The sequence below is a fragment of the Vulpes lagopus genome, chromosome 4 (genome assembly GCF_018345385.1).
Source record: "Vulpes lagopus strain Blue_001 chromosome 4, ASM1834538v1, whole genome shotgun sequence".
Taxonomy (NCBI): domain Eukaryota; kingdom Metazoa; phylum Chordata; class Mammalia; order Carnivora; family Canidae; genus Vulpes; species Vulpes lagopus.
The window spans coordinates 68903685-68913608 of NC_054827.1; positions in this window are offsets into that span (position 1 = coordinate 68903685).

Below are 9924 nucleotides of genomic sequence, written 5' to 3' on the forward strand. Positions count from 1 at the left end.
TGAGTAAGTCGAATTTCTCAGATGGGAACTCTAGTCTGGCAGCATTTTGAGACATAACAATGTTCCAGACATTGTACAAAGTCTCAAATTAGTTGATGTAATACTGAAAACAGCCTTGTGAAGTAGGTACTAGTATAGTTGGCTATATGCTACGGTTCAGGAAACTGAGAAATAGAAGAGGAAAATCAGTTTTCTCCAGGGCCACATAGCAAATAGTGGAATCAGGATTTGAATTCGGACATATGGCTTCCCTCTTTAATTTATGCGTCGCACCATCCCTAACTACTTTCCCAGCACACCAGAGAAATTCACTGCTATTTCAGAGATTTGCAATCGTAACATACTCTTAAGACTTTGCTCTCTACCTTCCAAATATTTCTCCTATCATTGTCATTGTGTGTGTGTGTTTTGGTCCTTGTGGATTTATAGCTTAAATTCCTTTTTATTGTCATATTTGTTGCATTTTGAAGAAAGCAGGCATAAATATGCATATTTGTTCCAATCTTCAATGAGAAGCCTAACTTTTCAGATCAAACATCATGGGAAGGAAATATGAACAGCAGAGGCTATAAGAAAAAAAAAAAAGAACTAAGACTACTGAGGAAGAAAAAATAAACTCAGAACAACTGATCTAGTTTCTCTGAGCATAGACAGATGCTAACTTTTAGCCTAACAGACCCTCTTAACCCTGCACTGCAAGTGCTGAGTGAGAATCCCAGGTAGTTCTAATTGGACAAATAACATAAAAAGGTAATACAGGAAAGATAAGTTCTAATAAAAAAATAAAATTGGCAAAGCTGCGAATAATTGCATAGTTTTCATTCTTTGCAAGTGTCAAAGAAGTGCACTTTCTTTTTGTACTACATGTTCTCACATGTTAAATAAGAAATGCTGACAGATACAGGATATATGAAATGGATTGATACAGCAGATATAAATGGTTATTATTTTAGAGTATCCAAAATACATTTCAAATCATTGGATCCCAGGAAAATGAATCATTTTAAAATTTTGCATAAGAAACTATTAGGACAATTATTTCCTAATACTCTTACTTAATAAAAAAAATTAATCCTATTGCACAAAAGAATGTTTTTAATCTTATTATTTCCCTTTGTACCCATATACATGACCTTTTTTTAGAATTTTTTAAAAAGATTTATTTATTTATTTATTCATGAGAGAGAGAGAGAGAGAGAGGCAGAGACACAGGCAGAGGGAGAAGCAGGCTCCATGCAGGGAGCCCGACATGGGACTCGATTCCGGGTCTCCAGGATCACACCCTGGGCCGAAGGCAGCACTAAACTGCTGAGCCACCCAGGGATCCCCATATACATGACCTTTTAATAATAATCTTGTCAGGCAACAGAAATACTAACTTACATGTCAACCTTTAATAATAATATTACTACAAATAATAATCCTGGTTCACCAATTCTTTAGAAGCCCACTTATTAATTCAGAAATATTTTAAGTGTTGTATTATATTTCTTTCTCTAGTAAATAATGTATTTCAAGCCTCTCATTTTAATTGAAGACAAGACCATAAATTTAAATATCATACCCCTCCTTCCAATATAATGTAAGTTTCTCTTCCTAAAATAAAATTTTCCTCTTTCTCTACTTCAGAAAAATTGGATTCTCATTATACCAATGAAAAATGACCCTTGATAAACATGGTGGTTTTTTATCATATTTATTCTGATAAAAGACTCTATGTGGATAAAAAAGTACTCAAAGGAGACACTTTCCTCAGGAACAGACTTAAGAAACATATGAATACCCTTCCGATTTCCCAGACATATGATTTCAGGATCATAATTGAAAAGAAACATTGTTGATATTTTATTATGCTCTAAATGTATGTGCATTTGGGGTTATTCTTCTTTCATCCTGTGAATCTGGGCATCTCCAAACATCTGCTAAGATTCCATTTCAGTGTGCCTCATTTCATAAGAAACGGTCTTCATTTGGGACTGGTCTGTTGGTGCATTTTATTATGGACAAATAAATTCCTGGGTATGGGGTGAGAATTTTCAAGGAAATCACCAGTGATGCATGAAGGGTGTGCAACAGGGACCCAGAATTGTCTAGAAAAGAGAATATGAATATTGTTTTGAATGTTAACACCTGTTGTATTTATATTATTTCCACTTGCTATGTCAGTAAACTCCAAGGTATTCTCTCCACAACTTGTGTAACATTTTCCATTTTTTAGATTTTATTGATCAGGCTGTGAGGCAATCAAATTAACGTTTGTGATCCCTATTACAATTGATTTTGCCCTTGAGGCAAACTGAATAAAACAAAAAGATGGAAAAAAAAAAAAGGAAAAAGGAAAAATTCTCAACCCTCACCCAGGAATTCTGGAAACAAGGATATAAAATAATTTTGTAAAGAATCAGATTTCTTTTCTGATTTGCCTAGAGTGAATCATGTTCCCATCCTTGCCAATGAGTCTAGAAATATAGACACACAGATTTTACATTTGAATATAAGCTCTATGAGATTGGTGTCTTTGTCTATTATATATACCAATGTAACCTCATTACCAAAAAGCTCCTTTTTACGTGGTAAATCTCTATAAAAATCTGAAAAATTACTGAAAATTAAATTAATGGCCAGGTGTGGGTCAATTATTTACTTTTGGGTCTGGAACACAGAAATAGCTCCTCTGCAAACAAAGCAATTCACAGTGAGGAATAGCAGGGAGGCCACAGAAAATTGAGACACTGTAAAGAAAAGAAATGAAAAGAAATGGTGGGCAAAAAGCAAGAGATAGGTAGTAAACAGAACAAAAACCGTACGAAGATTTTAACTGATGGAAGACTACATTGTATTATTCCTTTTCTTTTCCATCATTTTTTACGGAGGTTTTATTAATAAGAATCATTCCCCTAGAACACAATCACCTCTAGATTCCTTAACAATCACACTTCCAATTTAACACCACAGACGTTTGTTCATGAATTGCAGTGACCATATGAAGACCCTCGAAAATCAACAGGTGAAAGAAAAAGTTCCTCATGGCCTTGAATTCTACATAAAACAAACATCAGTGGAACTCAGACAATCACGGAACACAAAGACTCCAGTAAATTAAAAATAAAATGAGAATAAAAACTATGACTGGTGAATCCTATAAATCAAATTGTCTTTGATACCAATTACTGTCCTTTATCGCACTCAAAAGAATGACATAAAATACCTGAATACCCTGACTCAGGGAGAAAAGGGTGACAAGAAAATAAAATTAATTTTACAAATAAGATTTGAATAAATACATAATTTATATATAATTACATATAATTTTATATATAATTGCTATATTGACCAAAATGTGGTTTTGTCCATATAAATATAAATATAAATGTTTTACATAGCAAAATGCACTCCAGGTTAATCTATATGATCTGATTTGGAAGGATTTCCTTTTTGCTGGATAATACTCCATTGTATGTGCATTGCCACAATTTCTTTACCAACTCCTCTGTTAATGGACATTTAGGTTGTTTCCATATCTTGACTATTGTGAACAGTGCTTCGATGAAATAAAGTGCAGGTATTTCCTTGAGATGTGGTTTCCGTTCTTTTGGATATATACCCAGAAATATTATGGCTGGATAATATAATAATCTTATTTATAATTTTTTAAAAGAAATCTCTGTGCTACTCTCCATAAAGGCTGCACCATTTTGCATTCCTATCAACAGTGCACAAGAATTCAAAATTCTCAGCATGCTTCCCAAGGCTTGTTATCTTTTGTTTACTTAGATAAACTAATAGCCATTGGACAGGTATGAGGCGGTATCCCATTGTAGTTTTGATGTGCATTTCCCTGATGATAAATGATGTGGATCCTATTTTTGCATATCTATTGTCCAATTTGTATGTCTTCTTTAGAGAAATGTCTATTCAAATACTTTATTTTTCAATCAAGTCATTGTTTAAATTATAGGTTTTTTTTTTTTTTTTTTTTTAACTACGAGGTGTGTGAGTTCCTTAGTTATTTTGGAAACTAACCTCATATCAGATATATAATTTACAAATTTCTTTCCCATTCTGTAGATTGCTTTTTCATTTTGTTGACTGTTCCCTTTGCTGTACAGGAACATTTTAGTTTGGTGTAATTTGTCTATTTTTGCTTGCTTTGTTTGTACCTTTGATGTCATAGTTGAGAAAACAATGCCAAAACCAATGCCATATAGTTTTTCCTCTATGCTTTCTTCTATGGGGTTTTACTGTTTCTAGTCTTGCATTTAAGTCTTTAATCCATTTTGAGTTGATTTTTGCGAAAGATGGAAGATACAGGGGCGATTTCATTATTGTGTGTATGGATATCCAATTTTCACAGAACTATTTGTTGTAGAGACTTTTCCTTATTGTGTATTCTTGGTCACTCTTTCAAAGACCACCCATTGGCTATATATGCATGGGTTTATTTCTGAGCACTCTATTCTGTACCACTGGTCTATATGTCCCTTTTTATGCCAGAACCATAACGATATAATACTGTGTCTTTGTAATATATTTTGAAATCAGGAAATGTGATGCCTCCAGGTTGTTCTTTTTTCTCAAGATTGCTTTGGCTATATAGGGTCTTTCATGGTTTCACATGAATTTTAGTATAGTTTTTTCTATTTTTGTAAAAGAAAGAAGCCACTGGAAATTTGATAGGGGCTGCATTAAATTGGTTATCACTTTGGGTAACATGGGCATTTTAACAATATCAAATCTACCAGTCCATGAGAATGGGATGTCTTTCTATTTATTTATGTCTTCCTTAATTTCTTTCGTCAAGATTTTGTAGTTTTCATTGTTTAAGTCTTTTCACCTCCTTGGTTAAGTTTATTCCTAAGTAATTTATTTTTACATGGTGTTGTAAATAGGATTGTTTTCTTAATTACCTTTCTGTATAATTAATTGTTAGTGTAGAAAAACATGACTAATTTTATTTTATTATTTAAATTCAATTAGCCAACAGGGAGTACATCTTTAGTTTCAGATGTAGAGTTCAGTAATTCATCAGTTGCATATAATACACAGTGCTCATCACATCAGGTGACTGATTTTATATGTTGATTTTATAATCTGCAAATTTTCTTTTTTTTAAATTTTTTTTATTTATGATAGAGACGCCAAACCGCTGCACCACCCAGGGATCCCCAATCTGCAAATTTTCTAAACCTGTTTATTTGTTCTAAAAGCTCTTTAATGGAGTATTTAGAATTTCTACATATATTAATGCCTTCTGCAAACAGAGATAAGTTTCCTTCTTCTTTTCTGATTTGGGTGCCTTTTATTTCTCTTCTTGCTTAACTGCCCTGGTTAAGGGCTTCCAGTATTATTTTGAATAAAACTGGTGAGAGTGAACATTCTTGCCTTGTTGCTGATCTTTGAGAAAAAGCTTTTAGCTTTTCACCACTGAGCAGCTTGTTAACTGTGGGTTTGTCATATGAGACCTTTATTATGTTGATAGTATTTCCTTCTCTTCCTGGTTTGCTGAGGGTTTTATTGTGAACAGGTATTAAAAGTCAAATATATTTTCTGTATCTATTGAGATGATTATGTGATTTTTATCCTTCATTCTGCTGACATAATGTTTCACATTGATTTATTTGCGAATGTTGTGCCATCCTTGCATCCCACATATAAATTCCACTTGGTCCTGGTATAGGATCCTATTAACGTGCTGTTGAATTTGGTCTGCTTCTCAGAGATACATTGTATCTCTATTTGTATGGATTTTCTTTCACTTCTTTCATCAATGTTTTATAGTTTTAATCACTCAGTTGCTGAACATATTTTTAGATTTATATGGGAGTATTTCATGATTTTGTTACTACTATCACATGGTTTTGTTAGTTGTGTTTTCCATTGCCTCTTGCTAGTTTGTAGAAATATAGATGGCTTTAAAATATTTCATCTAAAGGTTTTGCTGGACTTACTAGTTTTAGCATTTTTTTCCTAGTTATTTAAAATTTTCTATGCAATAATTATGTTGTTCTTCAAATGGAGATATTTCCTTTTTTTTTTTTCTTTAGAAACTATATGCTTTCTACTTACGATTCAACTCAGGATAGAAAATCCGGCACCATGATGTATAGGAGTGGTGAGAGCAGGCTTCATTGTCTTTTCCCTAAAGTTTGTGGGAAAGAGGTGAGTTTCACCATTAAATATAATGTTAAGTATAAAGCTAGCTGTTACTGCAGGTACATTATCAGCTTGAAGACATTTCCTTCAGTTCCTACTTTGACTTGTCTCTTCCTGTGCCCTGCCTCAGATGAGCCAGATTATGTCCAATCTCTTTTTGGAAGGACAAATTTTTCCTTAGATATTACACTACTTGGTTGCCATGTGACCTCAGTTATTTAATGAATTTAAGAAAGTTATAATCTCAGTTTTTCTCACTGTTACATTGCGAGTTAGGACTTTTTCAGTCCTCCTTTCTAGATGAATGCAGAATCTGCCTTTCTCTTAGGTTAAAGTCCGTATTTGGAAATGGACTTACCATACTGCGTATTTCCAGTCCTTGTACCTTTTGCAATTCCCACACATAGATGCTTTGCTTCTGTTAGGTTTACATAAATGCCATTGGTTTGTGGCCCAAGAGTTTGACTTTACTGTGATCTAAACCCTCAATCTGATTCACATTCCCACATAAAATTCACTAAATTCTCCTTCAAATCCAAACACATTTGTTTTTCACCTGAGATTCACCCTTGACCACCAAACTGTGGATGTTGGGTCTCTGTCCTGTGTTCCCAGAACATCATTTCTGTACTCTTTTAATTTGAACAGTCTTCCCTCCCTCACTGGGAACTGAAAGACCATGATCATCTTTGTCAGTGTTTGGTCCTGGCACTGTTCACAGCAGCCAAAAGAAAGGTAGAAACCAACAAATGTCTATCGATTGCTAAACAGATGAACACCATCTGGCGTATTGGTGCAATGGAATATTCAGTCAGTTAAAGAAATGAAGAACTGATTCATTCTCCAATGTGGATGAGCCTTGGAAATATTATACTAAGTGAAAGAAACCAGTTCTATAGCCATGTTTTATATGATTCCATTTATATGAAATATCTAGAATAAGCAACTCTTTAGAGTCAGAAAACAAATTAGTGGTTGCCAGAGCTGGTAGACGGGGGAGTGGGGAGAGATTGCTTAATAGGTACTGAGTATCTTCTTGGGGAATTGAAAAGTTCTGGAACTAGATAGGAGTGATAGATGCACAGGTTGCGAAGGTCATTAAGGCTAAATGTCATACATTAAAATAGTTAAAATGGTTAATTTATATTACATGTACTTCACTATCATTAAGTGTGATGTAATATATATATATATACATGGAAAGAGACAAAGAGAAAAAGTGAATTTTCATGTGTCGCTACCATTTTCATGGAAAGTGTCCCTACCCTATCTTTATTTTATGAAATCCTACTTGGATGTATGGAGCTGGTGTAAAGTAAAATGAGCTGACTTCTAGTTTCTTTCTTTTTTTTTTTTAAGATTTTATTTATTTATTCATGAAAGACACACAGAGAGGGGCAGAGACATGGGAAAAGCAGGCTCCTCACAGGGAGTCTGATGAGGGACTCGATCCCTGGGCCAGGATCACACCCTGAGCCAGAGGCAGAGGCTCAACCACTGAGCCACCCAAGTGTCCCTGAGTTTTACTTTCTATCACCCATCTACTACAAACAGGGAGCCTAAACTTTAGAAACTAAACTCTGGCAAACATAACAACTCGAATAACCAATTTTATTAAAAGCAGAAAACAATCCCTTTAAAACTTGTATTTTGACTTGAATTTCTTTCTATCATTTGAGATGAAAGTACATTATGACCTTTCTGTGAATATTTCCGAAGCATCTGTGAATTAAGGCAATGCAATGGCATTATACATATTAGAGATAAATAGTGCTTTAGATCTGTCTGTATATTGTTTCTTTCCCAGAAGAATGGAACAGTGAGCAGCGCTGGAAGGTAATAGCCCTCACCTACACAGAAGTGTTCATATATTATATAAACCAGCCAGCGACAGACTGTGGTAATAAATCTTAATATAAATATCTCTGTTTTTGTGTCACACTTATGTAACCATTTCACTAACGTTTTCTTCAGAACATTTCCTCATTTCTATATACTGCACACTAACACAGTTTCATTTTTTTATCTCTAAAAGATTTTTTTTTATGTTGTTCATGATAAAAACTTGGGAAATACTATTTGGTAAAACTGCTTATTTAAAACCTGGACCTTTCTTCTCTTAAATTCTTACATGATTATGGCATTTCCAATTTGATTTCCCATTAAGTTAATGGATTTGATGAAGGCTTAAATTTATTTTGAAATAATGGAGGCCCTTAAATTGTGTGTAGATAGATAGATAGATAGATAGACCAAATGTTTTCCCTTTTTGGGTGGAGGTATTTAATATTTCTCTTTAAAATAAAGTTAGATGGGATGCCTGGGTGGCTCAGTGGTTGCACCTCTGCCTTTGGCTCAGGGTGTCTTTGCAAGGTCCTGGGATCAAGTCCTGCATTTGGCTCCCTCTGGGGAGCCTGCTTCTTCCTCTTCCTATGTCTCTGCCTCTCTTTCCATCTCTCCTGAATAAATAAAAACCCTTAAAAAATAAAATAAAGTTAGAGAAATGCTTCCATATTATCAAATGGCATACATTTTTAAAGAGATACTGAGATAACCTAAATACTAATCTTGTTGTAATCATAAACTAATAGCAAAATATGTCCATCTGGATCATATTAGGAAAAGTAGAGAGTCCAAGGCCCATGTTTTGGATGGGAGAAGATTACATGTGGGTGAACCAGCGAATTCTAGAAAACTGAAGATCATCTATAAGAATTGGTGCTTTGAGATTATGATCATGATAAATGGAAGAAGCTGAATAAAATGTATATCACTTACCTTCTTGAGCCCAAGGGGGTTCAAGAGCATGAAACAAAATTATACTCAGTTTTATAATTAATATGAGAAGCAATCCTATTGTGTGATTGTCTACTTGAACCTGAAGAGAGGACAAGGGTGCATATGGGCAGACATACAACCATAATGATTGGGATCTTTGCATTGCTGCTGGGATTTGGACTAATTTGTAATCATGCAGGCTGGACTTTTTTTCTTTTTTTCCTTCAACTTCTTTCTTTCTTTCCCTCTTCATTCTCCTCTTCATTCCTCCATATGTGTTTGTATTGAAGAAGTTGAATTTTGTGGTTCCGAATATGACAAAATATGAAATGAGACCGAGAAGACTCATGGCCAGTCAACACACTTAGTGCTGGAAGATATTACGAAGGGTTCTCTTCTACATAGTTTAAAATACAGATAAAGGTTTATAAGTTTGCAATTGCTTTCTCACTATAGCCTATACTACGAACAATAAATCCATTTTAAACATAATTTTCAGGTAGATACACTATTGCTGAAAACTATATATTTCTCTACTGTGTATTTACAACATGATGTACATTTATGCTTTGTGCAGTATATTCAGGAATTTGTTTCATGTAAATCAAGGTAATCTGCCTTAAATGTTACTTGAATACACGTGGAGAAGGAAATTATATATTTCTTAGGAGCTGCTTCTTTTCTCAGCTCTTATTTGAACTTTGGAAAGTTCTATCTAGCAAGAACTGTTGCTGTGCTTAAAACATATTTAAGCTCCATAAATATCAGTGAGAATACCTTCAAATTTTTGAGATGTTTAAAGAAAATTAATTTTATTAAGTCCGTTTTCTTTTACTAACCTAAAATGATCCTTTCATAATGAAAGCATTTTATTGCCATGAGTTATGATTCTGCCCAAGAGCAGAATTTTCAGTATGTGTAAATTCATCTTTTCAGGTAAACACAGGCTCTTGAAGGATTTTAACCAGAAAAGTAACTTGAATTTTAAGTTTT